General features: G+C 45.3%; 1 protein-coding gene across 4 annotated transcripts in view; it reads left to right on the top strand.

The window, feature by feature from the left end:
- The window catches only part of Stox2 (storkhead box 2), a 251385-nt gene that overhangs the window by 67884 nt on the left and 163446 nt on the right, over window positions 1-20055 (top strand). Inside the window, exons 1-2 of one of the 4 annotated variants that reach the window (XM_031339746.1) lie at window positions 10174-10402; window positions 10582-10719. The exons of the other annotated variants lie outside the window; for them this stretch is intronic. The gene's annotated coding sequence lies outside the window, so the exon portion shown is untranslated. Of the gene's footprint in view, window positions 1-10173; window positions 10403-10581; window positions 10720-20055 lie in introns of those variants that run through there. 4 annotated transcript variants of the gene reach the window in all.

The following is a 20055-nucleotide window of genomic DNA, read 5'->3' as shown; positions in this document are numbered from 1 at the left end:
GATCCATCCATTTCCCTAAGAATTTCATAAATTTATTGTTTTTAATAGCTGAGTAGTACTCCATTGGTGTCTTAATGCACAATGCAGACCCTTCAAGTTCATGGGCTAGTCTTTGGGGGAATCATGCGGATGTATATGGAGCCTCTCTGGACCCTTGGGTCCTATTGAATAAATTATTACTCCTGTGCATTAAATGGATCCTCGTGTGCTAAAAATAATTCACGTAAGTTGCACATGTTAACTTTTTTTTTTTCTTGCTGAAATGGGAATTTAAAGTAAGAGTGTCTTGGAAATGCAAGGTCATTCTTGGAGGAAATGGAGTGCTTACACATGCAGTATCCATTCTGAAACTGCCTTCTCGTGGGAAAATCTTTTGCAAGGTTTATAATGAACATGTTTCTACATTTTAAAACACTGTCTATAGGAGCGTGGAAGTGTAGTGGGGAAGTGCGGATCATGGTTGTCTTCTCTTGGTACAAAATACGCGTGGGGCAAGCAGGATTTCACTTGAGAAGGGTAGGGTTGGAAGTATATCTTAAGGAGTGCTGTCAGTTTATCTGGGTGAACAGGGAGCAGATGCTGCCCCGTCCACTCCATCCCGAGTCCTGCTTGAAGTGGCATGTGGCACTTTTAGCTGTCTGTTGGTGCAGCTTTGATAGGGATCTTCAGCTTCTCACACACATCCTAGGGATGCTTTAGAGGCAGCTTCAGTGAATCAACCACCAATCCAGGGGTCCAGCCTTGGTCTTTACAGGGTCACTGTGACAAAGCTCTGGAGAGTTTTGCTATAGGGATATACCCTGTGGAGATATCTTGAATGTGAATCCTGGGGCCACTCTTCAATGGGTATCACTCTTCATCTCAACTGAAGGACAGCCTAGGGATCTCCCTGCAAATGCCTTGTCTAAAAGCCATCCATATTCCCCAATCCCTGTCCCTCCCTGGTTAGTGGTGGGGTGGCAGTACAGTTAGTGGCTATGGATGGAGATATTCTGAAGAACAGTGAGAGATGGAGCTAGGATGTTTCTTTAGGCTCATCTTTTATTTTCTAGAGGTTCTGACAAATCCCTGACATAAAGCAGTTTAAGGGAGGAAGGATAGATTTCAGTTCACGGAGAGAGAGCACATCATGGCGGGATGGGGGAAGGCACAGAAACGGAAGTGTGACACTGGCTACTGGTCACACTGTTGCTCAGCTCCGTTTCCTGTGTGTTATTCAGCCCTTGACTCCAGCCCGTGGAATGGTGCCACCCACGTTCACGAGACGAGCCACTTTTCAGTTAAAACTACCTAGAAGCATCCCCATAGGCCAACCCGGAAGTTTGCTCCTGTGGTGATCCTAAGTCCTGTCAGGCTGACGGTGAAAATGAGCCGTCAGCTTGACATTATCAAGAATTTTCCATGGCAAGTCCTGGAGTGGCTCTGTTCTCCTGAGGGAGGTGGGGGTTACATGGAGCGGCGCAGAGTGTAATTACAGGAGGCCGTAATTAGAGCTGAACTCTGTAGCTCGGAGGACAGTGAGGACAGACAGGCTGTTCTCCCGTAGTAGTTCTGCCTGTTTCAGTGGTAGCCCAGTGCAAGCCAGACATGGCTGCCGCCTCAACACCCCTTAGTGGCTTGTTATTAACTGCTGTGTCTGGAGTTCTGCCTTGTCATGCTTTGGATAAGGCCTACTTGTTAAGGACTCGGTCACCAGTCTCTGGTGCTCCTGGGATGTGGCAGGATGCAGAGAAAGTGGAGGATTTGGGGAGGAAGTTGGATCATTAGGGGCGTGACCTAAAGAGGACCCCAGTTACTTGCCTCTCCTTTGTTTGTTTGTTTGTTTGTTTCCTGCCATTTTATTTCACCACACATTTCCTGTCATGGATGTTCTGCTTCATAGGCCCCAGAGCAATCAAGGACCAACAGAATGTGATGTGGAAACCCTGAAACCGAGAGCCACAGTTCTGGTCAGTTTCTTTCTTCCTCACAGTCGTTTGCCTCAGGTTTCCTGTCCTCGTGCTTGGAGACTGACTAACATTTACCCTGACTGACTCTCCATGAGATAGACTGCTTCTTATGTCTTCACCACACAACCTAGATGACGGCGTTTTCTATCATCCACCTCGGCAGTGTTAAATCCTCTAAGTATCAAGCTAGAGAGTGATATTCTCCTCTGAGCGTGCTCTCCCGCCTGTGGATACCCTTCAGACGCTGTTTTCTTGGCCCTGTCTCCTCCAGCCTGTCGTCCTCGGTGGCTATCGTTGCCCTCTCTTTCCATTTCGAGGTTCCCCTTCCCTGGCCTCAGGAAAGTCACATTTCTCTCGTTTGCTTCTGTGCCGTTAGCAGTTCAGTGCCTTCCACATATCTATATTTCCCAAATTCAATCTCACGTATGTGCAAATCATATGCCGTGGATGGTGACAATCCGTCTCCTCTTGCTGTCTTAGCTCTCACCAAGAGGTTTCTGAAACTCAGGTCTCAGCCAGTATTGAGTGCCACCTCAATACTGTGTCAGGACGCTGGAGTACCGTGATGGAAAGGAAGGAGGTCCCTGCCTCCCACAGGAGACCAGGGGACCATCTCAGCACAGACTGAAGGGGCCCTCTAGGTGAAGTATGGCCTCCTCTGGAGACTGGTGGAGGGCTGCCTAACTCAGGACCTGACTCTTCAGCCCTTCCGGCCCCTCACCTCTCTCTGGCACTCTGGTGATCCTTTACTACTTCTAAGAAGCCAGGTGTAAGAGTAAGCAGGCATTTCCCTCCATGCTAATTACGCCCCACACTGCTCCGGTTGGGTTGGAGGGTGACCCGCACTCCAGCTGGGCCACACCCTGGATTTCTGGTTACCCCTTCAGTTCCTCACTCAGCCACCCACCTCTGTCAGCTCTTCCTCTGTAATTACCTTCAGCCCTGCCTCTTACTTTCCCTTCCCACCACCGCTGCCTGCGGCCAAATCCTCCCCACCTCATTCCCACACTGTTTAATATTTATAAATGAGCTATTTACTTATTCAGGGGAGATTTTTTAAAAAGTTATCCAGGCAGTTCATGTTCATGGTAGTGGAAAAAAAATTGTTAAGTGCAGATAAACAAAAAGAAAGAAGGAAGGAAAAGGGGGTGGCAGTGAAAGAATGGAAGGGAGGGAGGGCGGGCGGGAGGAAGAGATGGGGAGGGAAAAAAAATCACCCAGTTGACAGTTCAGATAATATCTCGTTGGTGCTTTGATAGTTATTCTTCTAGACCTTTCCGTGGTGTATCTGCCTACCTACATCTTCTCATACATACGGTCTTAGGAACCCTGACAATGTCCTCTGTGTTATTTGTAGCCCACTTTTGTTAGGTTTTGTTTTTCGGCCTCTGTAGCTATAATTGTCATGCTTTTCCCTGGCTGTGTGGTGATCTGATCTGTTGACCGGTGTGCTGTTCCAGAGTATTCTATACAGCAGTGCCAGCGAGTCCTAAAACTTCAGGATTCTTGCTTCTCTTCCGATAAAAACCAAATGCAGGCAGCTCCCTTGCTTCTCACCTGTACAGGACTGCTTGCCGCTGGCCTTCCCCAGCCTCCATTATGTCTTTGCTCAGTCCGATGAAAATATTCTTTGGGGGACACTTTGCTGATTATGCTACCTCTCCCTCCCCTGGTACTGTAATAGTTCAGGAAGGTGGGGGTGTGGCGGGACTATCCTGACATCTCGCTGCTTCTTGCTCGGTGACTCACTCTTCCGGATTCACTCCCGTCCAGAGTCAAGGGTGCTCTCGTTCCCGGGACCACCACACGACCCAAGGGTCTCCCTGCCACAAGAGCCAGAGACGTGATGAGAGAGTCCGCGGTGTGACAAGCTGCTTAGATTCACCGAGGTTAGCTGGAGATCAGAGAGCCTGAGAGTGAGCTCTATGGTCTGCCAAGGGCATGCAGGGTGGCCCCAGGGGCAGAGGAGGCCAGAGAAGCCAGAACTGGGGCCCAAAGAGGTGGTGTGGGCAGGGAGGGATAGCTTAGATGCTAGCAAAGGGGTTGCCTGAGTCCTGAGTTTATTAGTTCACAGAGGCCACAGTTTAAAAAGCTAAGACGAGGTGTTCATCTTGCCATCCAGAGCCGAGAAAGGGAGACAGTCTACCTACTGGCTGAGCTCTAGGTTTAGCAAAGGACCCTATCTCAATATATGTATACACATATGTATATGTATACATGATATGTATATATATATGATATATATATTATTCATATATATGTATGAATAGTGCCTGAGGAATGAATCCCAAAGTTGTTCCCTAATCTTCATGTACACACACACATATACACATTTATGGACATGCATTGATAAGCATGTATGCACACCCTCCCTTCCCCCCCCCCCCCCCCCTTACAGAAGATGTGACATGGTAGAATTGCCCTGAGAGCAGAAGCAATGCTGTCACTGCTGGCTGAAGGGAGGGTGGGATGGCAGGTCTGGAGGGTCAAAGGTCTCACAGGGGTGCCTCCTTCCGTTTCTTCAGACAGGGTCAGTTAGGCAAACTCAATGGCAAGGCCCATATGACTGATTAGCTTGGTCTTTGTCCCCAGGGACTCACAGTTGAACTACTGATCAATTTCCACATTTTTATGATTATGACATTATTAGTCAAATCTTGAAACTCAGGTGTCACTGGGACAATCCCAATTATTTTATTAAGCATATTTTTAAAAAATATACTGAACCCGTCAATATCCAGAATTTCCTTTTCCTCATCTGAGTATTCTTCCTAGACAGGATTAGTTCATGCCCACAAAAATTACAGGGTCTATCTAGTGTATGCGCATGCGTGTATTCCTGCATGCGCATGCGTGTGTACTCATTTGTTCTGTGTGCATGTATTGAAGCCAGTGAAAACACTATTGAATGTAGCAGTGCATGTATAGTGATATTGTGGAAGCCTTCGGCTGTTTAAGGATAGTCTATAATTCTGCAATTAAATATTGGTGTCCCTTTAAAGCCACATTCCTATTTGCTGACGTCTGTACCCGCTTCGGTTGTAGCTTGCTGCGTTTTCCAATCAGGGAAAAATAACTTGCTCCAGCATTTGAATAAGGACACAAGGAATTATTCAAGCTTCACAAATAGAATCCTGGTGTTTGAAGCTGTGGGGGACCTTCCATTCGGCCAGGACTAGTCATTATATACAAAATGACCCAGAGGCACTCAAAGGTGAAGCAATTTGCCTAAAACGACACAACTAATTAGCAGCACGGGCAAACCTCAAATCCAGGACTTCTGGCTTTCATTCCGGTGACCTTCCCACCATCCCTGCTAGTTTGTAAGAAAGAAAGAAAGAAAGAAAGAAAAAAAACCAGGGGCTTGAGCGGACATATTGCTTTCATTCCCACAACTCCTTATGAAAGGGGGGAATCCCAGTGTACTATAAAGGAAACATTTAAAAACGTATTGGGGCAGTGATGAAAAGTAAGACCCGGCAAATTTGTGATATGCTAATTGGAAAGTATCTCATTATGCAGGAGACGGGAAACTTGGCAGAGGGCGACACTATTCAGAGTAACTTCAAAGGTGGGATAAAAAGAGTGTTCTTTTTATTTATTTGATAATTTGTGGCTGCCATCAAATTTCTGGTAGGTTCTGACACTTTTATAATAAACCCCAGGGAAACTGGGGGAACCTGTCAGACACATGGAGGGGAGCAAAGGCTGGAACTGCCATCTCTGGTTCCTCGGGTAGACAGGCGATGGGCCTTTTCTTGACTGCCAGGTTTCTTCCTGTGGAGACTCGTCCCTGCCACCATTGGTTGTCTGGAATGGGATCTTACTTTGGCAGTCATTTTAATCACTCCAAGGTGACCTCCTATTTCAAGAAACAAATCCTTTTCTTTTGTTGTGGTGTGCTAATCTACCATGGAAGTCATTTTTTTTTTGGGGGGGGGGAAGAAGGGCTGGATATTAAAAAGCAAATTTCTCTCCACAACTGTTTCCAGATCATTCTAGAATTGGACATAGTGTTTCTTCCAGAGTTTTCTTTGTTTCTTTGTTTCTTTCTTTTCTTTTTGTCGAATGTATTTTAGTTAAAGTAGAAAGGGATATTTTTCTTTTTAGAAATTTTTTAATTTAATTAATTTATTTTTTTACTTTACAACCCAATATTACCCCTTCATCTCCTCCCAGTACCCTCTCATGCAAGTCCTCATTCTACCTCCCCCTTTTCTTTTGAGAAGGGAAACCCTTACCACCCCACCCCCACCCGTACCCTACCAACGCACATACACAGTTGCTGCTGTGCTAGGCACATCCTCTGCTACTGAGGCCAGACCAGGCTGTTCATGCAGAGGATCGGGATCCACAGGAAGGTAGGCAACAGGCTCAGGGATAGCCCCTGCTCCAGTTGTTTGGGGAACCTGCATGAAGACCAAGCTGCTCATCTGTTACATAGGTGCCGGGAGCCTAGGTCCAGCCCACGCTTGCTCTTTGGTTGGTGGTTCAGTCTCTGGGAGCCCATAGGGGTGCAGGTTAATGGACTCTATTGGTCTTCCTGTGGAGTCCCTGTCCTCAATCTTACTCCCAACTCTTCTGTAAGACTCCCCCAAGCTCCATCTAACATTTGGGTGTGAGTCTCTGCATTTCTTTCCATTGGCTGCTGGGTGTATGGGTGACCTAAGTTAAGATCCTAGCCTTGGGGGGATATGGATTCTGAAGTGCTCACTTCCTGTAGCCAGCCAGGGCTCCCAGTGGAAGGATAAGGACAATAAACCACCCATAAAGCCTTCTAACCAAAGTATGTCCCCCCTACAAGAAGTGCAGAGACAAAGACAGAGCAGAGATTGAGGGAATGGCCAACCAATGACTGCCCCAAATTGAGACCCATCCCGTGGGCAAGCACCAATCCCTGGCACTATTAATACAACTCCGTCATGCTCACAGACAGGAACCTAGCCTAACTATCCCCCTGAGGGCCTCTTCCACAGATTTCTAACTGACTTCTTGGTACAGAAGCAGGTGGAGCATAAAGGCAGAATTGCACCACTTGGCATGTGACAGTGCTATTTTGAGGACGGTATGGAGACAGAGAAGAACCCATCACAGTAGGTGCTGGGGATGTAGTTCGGTTGGTAGAGCTCTTGACTAGCATGCAGAAAGCCCTGGGTCTGCTTCCCAGCATCTGCTGGATCTAGGCATAGTGGTACAAGATCAGGGAGAGCATCCGTGGCTATATACCGAGTTAGGGGCCAGCTGAGGTTACATGAGACCCTCCTGCTCCCCCTAAGAACAATATAGTCTCCCCCTCCCCCTTCTAATTAGCAGTTTAAATTGCCATTCATTTTGACGTGGTGTGGTAGATGTGCATTTTGTGGTTAGGATCATCTAGTTTTGGATCCCGGTTTTGTTTACTGGCTTGTGAACACGAGTGTGGTGCTTACACTTGGTGCCTCAACTTCCTCATCTTGTGAAACGGGTCCTTGTAGGCGTGGTCTGAAGGTGCTATAAGACGCATAGCAGAGTAGAGCTGCTCTGTTTGTGATTGGAAATGTTCATTCATTTTCAACCGGGATCCAGAAGAGAATTCACATTAACTTACAGCATACTTACCTGGAAGGAATTAATGCTGAAGCAGGAGCATTAGGCTTCTTGTCCTACTGAGAGTTGCTCCTCCCATTCTCTGGTTTGTGATCCCATGTGTTGTCCCTGTCATTCATTCTTCCTCTGTAATGCCGTGGACCATGGTGTGATCTAATCAGGGGACTCCCGGTAGAGCAGGTGCTGTGGTATATGGGCATTCCACATTGAGAACTGTAAGATAAATGAACTCTAAGTTGTTCAAACTTAGATATTTTCTTATAGCCAAGACAGAGAGAGAGAGAGAGAGAGAGAGAGAGAGAGAGAGAGAGAGAGAGAGAGAGAGAGGGGGAGAGAGAGAGAGGGGGGGGGGAGAGAGGGGGAGAAACATAATCGGGTATCTACAGTGCTCAGAAGAGAAGGCGTTCTAGGCTGAATATATACAAATGGCTGTCACCCTGCCTCAGAAAGTTCCCATGACAAATACTGCAAAGGTTCGGAGACACTCAGCAGGGGAGAAACATGACAGGGCTGATGCTTCCCACAGCAGGGCCCTCCTTTCAGACCAGGCTTCCAGTGACCTTTCAGGAAACGAGAATTCCAGAATGCCATTTGGAGTACACTGGCCCCAGAGCATGGCGATTAAGTGCTTATGAAATGGTGTCTTGAAGGAGGCCATGCTTTCTGAGCCTGAAACTCTACCCATGTGAAGGGAACTGAACCATCTGTAAAGTACTTCCACATGTGCACAGCAAAGGACCTGGATGAGTGGGATTCGCTGTGCTGAAAGCCATACATCTACTCTTGTGTAGAACACGCAGCGGTAATTACTGTGCCCTTTGAACTCACGGTATTTCCATGAGAAAGGCACAGTGATGGCTCAGACTTCCAGAATCTCAAATCAATAACCAGACTTACCTGACTACAAAGATAAATGTTCTGAACCAGGCATGGCTTGATTTTGGATTATTCCGTACCAAGAAGTATTTCATTCACGTAGGCAGAGTCTCTTCAGAGGTCTGTCATCTTAGCTTGGTTCCATCCAGACTGCCTCCCGACACCCCCCTTGTTCTTACTGGGATTTATGTGGCCATGTCTGAGCATGCAGATTATAGATGGTCACAGAAACCCTACTGAACTCTCCATGACGTTTGTAGAAAAGGGCTGTTCGTTCTTTGCTTCAACTGTATTGTCCCTTAGAGGGTTGTTTACATCACTACCCCTCTGCCTCCCAACTCCAGCCCTACCTCTGTCGTCTTTTTCACTTGGTCCACACTTTTTAAAATGACAGGATTACTTTATTTTTAAAATGCTGTTGCCTGGAGGAGTTTTGCATTTTTCAAACTTTTAAAAATGATGTGTCGTGGTCTATGGAGAAACGTATGCTCTTTACTGCAGAGTTTCTCAGGGCATTTAAGTCTCCAATATGTATTGTTACTCCCCAGGAGGTGTAGAACAGTTAGTGGTTTTGAAACGGATTCAACCCCTTGATGCCTCCCTTCCCTCCAGAACAGCTGCATAGGTGGTCTGTAAAGCCCTCTTTGGGGAAGGCTGCTGCAGAATCAGAGCCTGGCTGCCTGGATTTCCCTTGTCTCTCCTCCAACACTCTTTCTCCTTACCTTCACATTAACTGCCCCAGAAAAACTGATCCTTTTTATAACACCTAAATCACTTTGCATTTTCCCTACTTGGTGTCTTTTCTCATGACGGGCTTCTTTCCCAGCAATACCTGGAATGTTTCGCTAAGACTCAGCACCTATTATTTGCCAGTTCATCTGGGAAGGCTGCGGTGACCATCAAGACCCCTGAAGAGTCTATTCTAGAGCTGTTTGTTCTATCACAGCAGCCCCAGCCTACGGCTTGTTATCTGTATGTACCACAGCTGCGTCGACCTCCAAGGAGTCTTTAGGCATAACATTGTAGCAGTGTTACATCTGTTGGTTGTGGTGTTGTTTTGTTTTTACATCACATATATACATCTTTGTTACTTAAAGTTAAAACCTAGGTTGTGTATTCCCTGCCCACCTCAATGTATGTAATTCCTAGATGAGCTCCACACACCATGGAAACATCTCTGAATGAAGTGGGAGGGGGCAGTTTATATCACACTTTGAAGACTGACAATTGGTTCCCCCTCTCTCTCTCTCTCTTTCCCTCTCTCCCTCTCTCTCTCCTTTGAAAAGTGTCTGGGGCGGGCAGGGTCATGGGTGTACCTAGCATTTGGTCCTCAAAGTGGACAGAGGGTATCAAAGCCGATGGAATAATTACTTTAGGAATTGCATCAAACGAACACATTCAGCACACGGAGAGCACCAGGTCCTGTGAACAAAAGGACATTCTTATCTGCACTAAATGAACTTACAGCCTGTTTGGAGAGATAAATATTACTATACAGCTTAATAAAAGGCCATGTTAGCAGTGTCCAAAGGCATTGAGAGAATCCAGACATGAGGCTGGTTAATGTAAGCGTGGAGGTCTGCAGGCTGGCTGATAGAAGGAATCAAAAGATTGCAAAGAAATGCTTCCCAAAAAGGAGAGTGATGGAGGTGGGGGGGCGGGGCAGGGAGATGATGGAAGTTGGAGTTTGGAAGAGGGCGATGGAATAAAGGATGTTGTTAGGAGAAGAAAGAAACAGTGGGTGACAGAGGCTTGAAGGCAAGGCAAACTTCTCTGGGAATCAGGACAGAGACAAGGGAGGGATTTATTTGGTGGTCAGGACTTTTGGTACCTAGCCACCCAGGGGCCATTAATGTTGAAACCAGTGAAGAATATGGTTGAAGTTTATGCTTTAGGAAAAGCGAAGAGGGAGCTGACTCCTGAGGAGTGACAGGAGCCATTACCTGCGATCCTCTGGGATCCTCTGATCAGACTGTTCCCAGCAGACCCAGGTAGATATATAGAGAGCAGCGGCTTTCATCCCTCCTGACACTGCGATCCTCTAGTACAGTTCCTCACATGGTAACCCACCGCAAACCATAAAATTATTTTTGTTACTACTTCATAACTGTAATTTTATGACTGTTATGAATTAAAATGTAAATATCTCTGTGTTTTCTGATGCTCTTAGGTGACCCCTGCAAAAGAGTCATTTGACCCCCAAAGGGGTCCTGATGCACAGATTGGGAACCGCTTATGTAGAGACAGTGACTGGTGCCCTTGGCTCTTCTTCTTCATCTCTGAAGGCCTTAGCACCATGTGATTTCAGGTAACAGATGCCTGGCTGATTTCAAACACATCAGATGACCCCAGGGCCGGTCCTTAGTTGCCTAAGAGCCCACTCGTTGACCCCTCTCGCCCACTGGCCTTTTTCTCCAGTGTCTCTAGGTGGAGTCTCTAGGCATTGTATTATCAACAGGGAGGAAGCAAGGTCCTAGCCCCCATCCTGCCCCACTCCCACCCCTGCTCAAAACCTGCCCCAGACACCCTGAAGATCCTGTTTCCCCAAGTGAGGATTGGGGGCACTTCAGCCTTCCTAGTTTCAGGGTGTCTGACCTAAGAATATTTGCTTTCATGAGGCATTTTAACTGATTTATGAAGAGTTGGGAGAAGGCTCATGTGGACTGGGTGACCTTGACCTCATTAGATCAGGATTATTGAGCACAGGCTCAGGCACTGAAGGGGTTGCATTACTTGATGTCATTGTTTCTCCTAATTGCCCTCAAGATGAAAACCTTTTTTGTTAGTATTTCCCAAACTAACAGTTTTTATTTTTGAAACTTTCAGATCTTTTCTAAACATAAAAGTTACTGGATTTAAAAAAAAAAACTGTATATTTTCTGCACATTACCACCTCCTTACCTGATAAAAATAGTTATGAGTTGACAGTATTCGCTATGCTCCAGGAATTGTTCTATACCCCAGGCATATGAAAATTCAACTAATTTCCTTAGTTACCAACCCAAGAAGGTCGTTATTAGTATCACTTTAGTATCAGTAGGAAGAAAAAATATAAATATAACTATGAACACACAGGCACATACACACACAATCAAAGTACCTTGCCAAAACAAAACAAAATTAAAAAAAACGTGCTTCCCACCAGAAGTATCTTAGATATTGGATTTGGAAATATGTATATATACAAATGAGGTGTCTTAGACATGGGACCCAAATGTAAACCTATGTTTTATATGTATTATATGGTGTGATTTTGTTCCATTGTCTTCCAAAAGCACCTGTGTTTGGTCACATGCTGTCAGGTATGGAATCTTCTACTTGTTGCTTAAACATTCAAGCTTTTGGATTTTAGAGACTTTTGTATTTCAGGTTTTCAGACTGCAGATTGAATAATAATAGCGGCCAGGAATGATGCACTTGGCATCGTAGGCTGCCTGGCCTTGAAGACTGGGTCCATAGGCTCTGCACACAGACACTTTGTACCTTTATGTTTGTTACAGGCACCACTTTATGCTTCTGGTCATCTTTCCCACGCTCATTCTTCTCCTTCCCAAACCCTGATCACTGAGAAGTGGCAAGGTGTATATGGACTTGCCCACAAGTTACTTATATTTTCTGTCTGTTCCTCGTGTATAAAATGACTTCAGCTTTAAAGTTCCTGAGAGAGAGGGGAGGAATGGGGACGAGAGGAAAAAGAGGAAGGGAAAGGCCCCAGAGTGGCTCGGTAGCAAAAGTCCTGACCACCAAATAAATTCTTCCCCTGTCTCTGCCCTGATTCCCCAAGAAGTTTGTCTTGCCTTCAAGCCTCTGTCCCCCCTGTTTCTTTTTTTCTGCTTATAACATCATTTATTCCATCACCCTCTTCCAAACTCCAACTTTCATCTCCTTCCCGTCCCGCCCACCTTCCCCCCATCACTCTCCTCTTTGGGAAGCGTTTCTTTGCAATCTTTTGATTCCTTCTATCAGCCAGCCTGCAGACCTCCACACTTACAAGCCATCACATGGGAGTAGGGTTGCTCCCTCCCTGACTCTGTGTCTGTTCTGGAGCACACAACCACGACCCTCAACCAAGGTGGCCACGGGCATTCAGTCATGTAACACAGCACCTGGAATGCCTCTTCTTGCTTATGAGGTGTCTCAATAGCCTTAGCTTTCAGCCAGTGACCTTCCTTTTCTGGATATTCTCACTCTCTTCTCCAAAATTATATAATGCCTAGTTCATCCCAGTATAGTGAATGCATCCCAAAAAAAGAAATACAAATAAGCTAAGATTGTTTCAGAGAGACGCTTCATTAAAGATCGCCACCTGGAAGGCCTTCTCCTACATGAGCTATAACACTAAGACTCCGGAAGAAGGCCTTCTCTCCTCTCCCTCTGACACTCAGCGCTGGCTCCCTGCCAGACCTGGATCCTGATCGCCTGGCCTGGTGTACATTCATGCTCTGACGCCTCGCCTGGAGGGAGATGTGGGCCCTCCCACCCCGGACCCCTCCCCTCCCTGTCTTAGACTTTGCGCTGTCCTCTGAGCTGGTATATGGACGGTGTCTGGACACCGCCAGAGGAGAGCAGAACATGGGGCCACAAAATATAGCTCGGAGAGATCACTATTGTGGCAATCTCTGTCTTTTGTCATGCCACTTTCTTTTCCAGTTTTTAAATCACGGCCATTTGGAATTTGTCATTGTTTCCCGTTAGCAATACTGGAGCCGTCACTCCCAGAAGGCACAGAGGTTAAAAGAAGTTTGCATTTTAAAAATGGGGGCTTAAAGAGAGTTCTATTGGTGAGGTGTCTGCCACACAAGCACAGGGACCTGTTTGAACTCTAGCCCAAGTAAAAGCCCGGAGTGGAGGAGGTGACCTCAGTACTGGGGGGGGGGGGGGGAACAAGCTAATTCCTGGAGCTCATTGGCCAGCTATCCTAGCCAATCAGCGAGCTCCAGGTTCAATGAGAGACCCTGCCTAAAAGAAGGCTAGGTGGAGGGGCTTAGAGATGACTCAGCAGTTAAGAACACTTGTTGTCCTTGCAGGGGACTGAGTTAGGTTTTCAGCATCTTCTGACATCTGAGGGCACTTAGACTCATGTGTACACCCATACCCACCCATACAGACACCCACACATCCATACACTCTTCACACACCCATGCATACACACTATACACACACATACACACATACAAACATCCATACACCCTCCACACACCCATACACCCTTCACACACCCATGCATACACACTCCACACACACACAAAGTTTGCATTATTAGTTTTGTTGTGAAATCCAAAATTAAATGCAGCCCAACGCCTTGATTACATCTCAGGGTTAGGCAGTATTCACTGTGCTTTATGACAATATTGTTATAATTCTGACTTAAAAAAAAAGGTTTTGTGTGTATGTATGTGTGTATGTATGTGTGTGTTTTCATGTACCCTAGTGTTTGAGGATGCCAGAGGTATTGGATGTCCTGGAACCTGAGTTGCAGGTGTTTGTAAGCCATCTGCTGTGGGTCTTGAAAACTGAGCTCCTGTCCTCTGGAAGAGCAGCAGGTTCTTCTAACCTCGGAGCTGCCTCTGCCTTGGTACTGGTTCTTAAGGCCGAATTCGATTTCTCTTCCAACTGAAAAATTTTTAACATAAATCTTTTTTTTTTTTTAAATCTGTTAATGCAACACACTACTTCATAGAAAAGATATGGAATCTAACATGTTATTTTCCTGGGAGAAAAATGTGAATCATGAATCATGGCATTTTGTGTATCTTCTCTGAGATCTCCTTTGTATCCCTATTGCTAAGTTTAAATGAACATTTCTTTAATATTTGTTTAAAGTCTAGAACTAGAGTAAAATTTAGACGTATGTGAAGCCTTTCATGACCCTGGGCTGCTTGTCACTAGTAGCATTTGGTACACTTTGTTTCCTGCCTGTGCAGCTGGACTGGCAATCTTATTGTGTTGATGGGAAATAGAGACCGGTTTAAGTTAATTTTTACTTGAGCAAGAAGTAGGTTCTAGGCATAGGCTATAATCTCATTACTCTGTGTGGATTAAAAGTTCTGGGCCAGCCTGGCCTACATAGAGAATTCTAGACAAGCATACAGCTCAGTGAGACCCTGGATAGATAGATAGATAGATAGATAGATAGATAGATAGATAGATAGATAGATAGATAGATAGACAGACAGACAGATGACAGACAGACAAAAGCAAAACAAAAACAAAGAAGCCTACACCATCAAAAATAAAATGAGAAGAAGGGATCTAGGAGGGGGAGGAGGGGGTAGAGAGAGAGGAGGGGGAAGACAGGGAGGAAGAAGAGGAAGGGGAGGAGAGGGAGGAGGGAGAGGAAAGGTCGTAGAACCTAAACCTTCCCATATGGTTCTGAGTACTCCATGCCAGGCAGTGTACTGATTTTTGCTGTCTTCCCAGGCTCGGGCTATTTCTGTAGCTTTAAGCAAGCAGACAAGCATTGATTGTGCAGTTATTTGCTTCCTAGTCCTGCAGGATCTAGCTTGCCTTTAGTACACAGGGCAGAACCAATCAAGCACGGTGCGCTATCTTACCATAGTTTGTCACCCAGAGGGAAGAAAATCGACAATAAAGAAATGCAAATCCCTCCTCTGTGATGCTGTCAAGCATTGTCAGAGGGGGCTGGGAAGCTACCAAGGAACCCACTTCTGTGTCAGCACCGAACAGGTTAGAGTTATAGCAAGAGAGAGGAAGTGACATAAGAAGCAACCTGATTGGCCAGAGTCAGCATTCACCTTATATGGGCATGGCCTGATCGGCAGCAGCCGGGACTGGGAAAAGCTTGATGGCCGTGATTGGCTGAAACCTAGTTGCTTGGTTACAGAGGTACACTCTTAGGTTAGGCATTATACTTCATTGGGAGGCTGCTTTGGGACAAGGTGTGGTACTCAAGTACAGTTATAGATATCGACTGAACTTATTTGTTTGGTCATAGTAAATTAAACTTTTAATGTTGCTGATTCGATAGATTCAAACTCTGCGCTCAGAGTATGTAAAATACTAGGTGCTTAGAAGAGAGACAGTGGAAACAGTCTCCGATCTTGTAGTTTAACATGACTAGAAGAAATTTGACTTTAGACTCTTGTACACATTCGAGGGAAGAAAAAAGCCTCTCTTTTGTTTGTATTTTTTAATCCTCATGGTCAGGCTCTATTTCACCTGTTAAAGAATTGGTGGCTAGGCTTTTGTTGACTGTTTCTGGTCTAGGACAGAGGAAAAGCAGCCCGATAGGTTTCAGAGTAGATGAAAGCAGTGCGTGTTTGCTGCCCACATCCACTGTATATGACGCCTGGAACACATTGGGGGTGATCTTTCTCAAAAGTTTCCATTTCTCTTTGCTGCCAGAAGTCTAGGAAATTTCACTACAGCTGTAACTGACACTTCCAGATTTCCTTCTTGAGACTATTTAACTGCAGGGCTGAATATCTTTAAAATATGAAAACGAGCAATCTATTATGTATAACGTGTATGAAACTGGAATGAATAAGAACAATGTTGCAAGGAGGGAGGTAAAAAGATCACGCGTATAAAGCCGGGAGGCTGGAGCACAAGGCCAAAACAGAGAAGGGCCAGGTAAGCCGTCTCCTGGCCAGGGCTGCCCGGGGAGGCCATGACAGATGAGCCTTCAGTGGATGCTTAGTCTCCTGTTCTTGGTCACTTCATTATTAAAAGCATATAAAAAGTGTCATCGTCTTTCAGGACAGCCTTGTCCCCTGGTGCTTTATTGTAGGACATAGGTCAGAGATGATGGCTCTGTCCTTTTATAACGTGCTGAGGAGATGTTCCTTTTAAAGCCTTGACATCTATTTCCCGTACTAGCCTGTCCTGTAAATTAATTCTTGCCCTGCATAGTCATTCCTTGCTGGTATCCATTGAAACAGTCTGTTGGTTCTGCGCTGGGCTTAGCCGATACAAAGGTTGGTGGCTTCTCTTTAGATGGTGCATGGCTTATCTCCCACAGTGGGTAAAGGGGGAGGGGGCAGGAAGTGGGCAAGACTGCCAGCCTTCCCAGAGCACAGAGTGTCAGAGCAAATCTAGAGCAGGGAGCTAGGGACAGGCAAAAGAGCCTTGACTCCAGAGGGACAGTCTCAGCCTTAGTTAGTGTTTCTATGGCTGTGAAGAGACATCGTGACCGTGGCAACTCTTAGATAAAACAAAGCATTTGACTGGGCTGGCTTACAGTTCCAAGGTTTAGTTCATTATCATACTGGCAGGAAGCATGGTGGCATACAGGCAGACCTGGTACAGTACTGGAGAAGTAGCCTGAGAGTTCTATATCCGGATCTTCAGGCAGAGAGAGAGAAAGAGAAACACGGCCTGGCTTGAGCATTTATAAACTCAAAGCCCACCTCCCAGTGACATACTTCCTCCCACAAGGCCACACCTCCTAATTGTGCCACTCTCTGAGCCTATGGGGGCGGGACATTTTTATTCAAACCACCTTTAGCTTTTGATCAGGTGTGAAATTTGCATGATAAGGAAGTAGGTTAAAATGCCAGTTAAACCCATACCTTCTAAGTCTAAGATTTGGACACTTTCTTTCTTTCTTTTTTTTTTTTTTTTTTTTTTTTTTTTTTGGTATTTTTGAGACAGGGTTTCTCTGTGTAGTTCTGGCTATCCTGGAACTCACTCTGTAGACCAGGCTTGCCTTGAACTCAGAAATCCGCCTGCCTCTGCCTCCCAAGTTCCATGCTGGGATTAAAGGCATGCACCACCACTGCCTGGCTGATTTGGACACTTTCTTGTTAAGTCTGTAATCATTTCCCCCACCCCCACCCCCCACCCACTCTCCCCTCCCCCTCCCCCCAAATGTTGACTCTTGGTGGTATTTGAGGGTAAATGTTAGGAAAATGTTTGAACCTCAGGTTCAAGAAGTCACAAAAACCATTGGTTAGGGAGGTTTAGTGACATCTTTAGAAAACAGAACTCTGGGTAGCAAAGGACACCTGTTCCTTCAGATTATTTCTGCACCTGTGGTGGCCTGATGGAAACCATGTGGCTCTTACTTGAGGCCTCGGCCTTTCCAGGAAGGTGTCAGCAGTGGCCTGTGCATAGACGAGGATGGACTGGTTACTTCAAATTTTAAAATGAGACAGAGGTGGAGTTGGTTTCGAAGAGATTTTAGCAATGATGCAACATGGGGATTATTAGGAAAAAAGATGTTGGGAGGGGATGGATAAGACACACCCAAGAGTGGATGGGGGCATATTGAGAGAGAGGCCTGCATAGGGCTAGAAGCTGTAACTGTGCATGCAATTTTGGTGGCTCTTAGGTTAAACTATGGTTCTCTATCTGTGAGTCATGATCTTTCAAGGGGTAGCGTCAAACAACTTTTTCACAAGGGTTGCCTAAGATTATTGGAAAATACAGATATCGGGATCTATAACAGCCACAAAATTACAGTTATGAAGTAGCAATGAACATAATTTTATGGTTGTGGGGGTCTCCACAACATTAAAGGGTCACAGCATTAGGAAGGTTGAGACCCATTGTCTCAAAGGTCCCTAAAGAATCTCCCCCTCACCTTTTCCCCCTCTTTATGATAAATGAGACTATAGGCTGGCTTTAGATTTGCCCCGCACAAGGTTAGAATCTGATACACTATAGCCATGGTCATGTGGTCACACAAAGGGTTTAAGATACATCTTTTATTGTAAGTGGAATTTTGTGAGACTCCTAGAAAACTGTAGATTTATGTCCTGGAAGAGAAAGCCCTTGCCTGGTCATTACACACTTAGGTCTTAAGTGTGACTCACTGCTGCTTTAAAGTTCTCATTGGAAACATTTCTGTATAAAGGGATGTTGTCTCTCTAGTTGTTCACAGAAAATGTTCTTCACTATGATGGGATCCTTGATCTACAGCTCGAGAGAGACTTTAGCTGGATTCTGGGGTGAGGGTGCTTGTCTCTTTCTGAGTCTCCTTATTTTTACTATCTTTCTGTCCCGCCACGCTAGTACTAAAACTAACATAGTAAAGCTATAGGATGCGTACAGTGGCCTTGGTGGGCTGCCTTGGGCACATGTATAATAAATACCTTTAACGCCACATGTGCATCTGTTCTGAATAAAGCCTGGTTGGCTTCCAAGAGTTTATCTGTGAGTGAGTGGGTGTTTTACTATCCACGAGCATGTGCAGCTGTCTTTCCATTTCTTTCTCATCATAAGTTATGGTTTACAAGGATATTGTTTTAAAGCATTTTAATATTTTAATCGTCTTGTACTGTTACTAATTTCCTCCACATTAAGTCTTGCCTTGGCGTTTTGTACCCTGGAGTGCAACATGGATTATCATTTATAATATTATTTCTTGGGATGATGTATTCTACAAATGAATGTGGCTTGTTAATTTTCAGTCTGAGAGGACATAATGTATAAATTTGAGTCTTTAAAAATATTTATTTATTATGCATATGAGTGTTTGCCTACATATTTGAATATATGTCATATGCACGCCTGGTGCCTTCAGAGGCCAGAGGAGGGACTCAGATCCCCAAAACTTGTAGGTGCTAGATATGTAACTCAGGTCCTCTGCAAGGGGACAAGTGCTCTTCTGAGCCACCTCTCTAGCCCCATAAATTCTAATAAGACTATGTTAATAAGCTTTCTGTCGTTGTTACAAATTATTGTAGAAAAACCGACTTGAGAGAAAGCAAGGTTTATTTTAGTGCATTCAGTCACTCTAGGTTATGGCTGTCTGTCTGTCCATCTTGCTTTGGGTCTGTGGTAGCATGGCATATATATGAGTATGCAGTGCAGAAGATGCTCATGGAATCCAGAAAGCACATGCTGAGGTGGTAGAGGAGAAAAAGCAGGGAGAGAAAAGGGGAGGAAAAGAGAGGAGAGGGAAGGTGTCAGTATTCAAATATCACCTTTAAGAATATATCCACAGGGCCGGAGAAATGGCTCAGCGGTCAAGAGCACTGACCTAGCAAAGTCCTGAGTTCAATTCCCAGCAACCACATGGTGGCTCACAACCATTTGTAATGGGATCTGATGCCTTCTTCTGGCCTGTCTGAAGACAGTGACAGTGTACTCATAATAAATAAGTAAATCTTAAAAAAGAAAAAAGAAAATATCCACAGTGAGTTTGCATCCTCCCTCTAGACCTCAGTTCCTAAAGGATCCATCAGTCTCTCCCCCAATAGTGCCTACAGCCCAGGGGTCCTCCAGGGACATTTACATAAGCCTCCACAAAAAAACGAAGGGTGAGCTAGAGCTAGTAATAAAGGTCTTCATATCTAAGACGCATTTTGGCCGATTCTTCCTGCATGCCCATCCTCAGATGCTCTTTAGAGTCACAGTTACAACGTTTGTCACACTGAACAGGGTAGCGAGCGGGAATTCCAGTTATTTCAGCCTTGAAGGTGGTAGAAGTGCTGCTTGGAGAATCCTGTCTGTTGAGAGAACTCTGATCTTAAAATGATGGATGTGTGCCTGCTAAGAGAATTCTTTATCGTCCGCATTGCACAGAGTCTACTGAGCGTAAACCTACCCTATGTGAGATCACACGTTTTCCTATCCTCAGAGTTCAGCTTCAGGAGGCCCAGAAATATTGCAGATATTGGTCCTGTGTGGCTTGCGTGGTAGTTATTATTTATGAGCTTCTTTTTTTTTTTTTTTTTTT

The sequence above is a fragment of the Mastomys coucha genome, unplaced genomic scaffold (genome assembly GCF_008632895.1).
Source record: "Mastomys coucha isolate ucsf_1 unplaced genomic scaffold, UCSF_Mcou_1 pScaffold22, whole genome shotgun sequence".
Taxonomy (NCBI): Eukaryota; Metazoa; Chordata; class Mammalia; order Rodentia; family Muridae; genus Mastomys; species Mastomys coucha.
The sequence above is the reverse complement of the archived record's forward strand: the minus strand, read 5'-3'. Positions and strand labels throughout refer to the sequence as shown.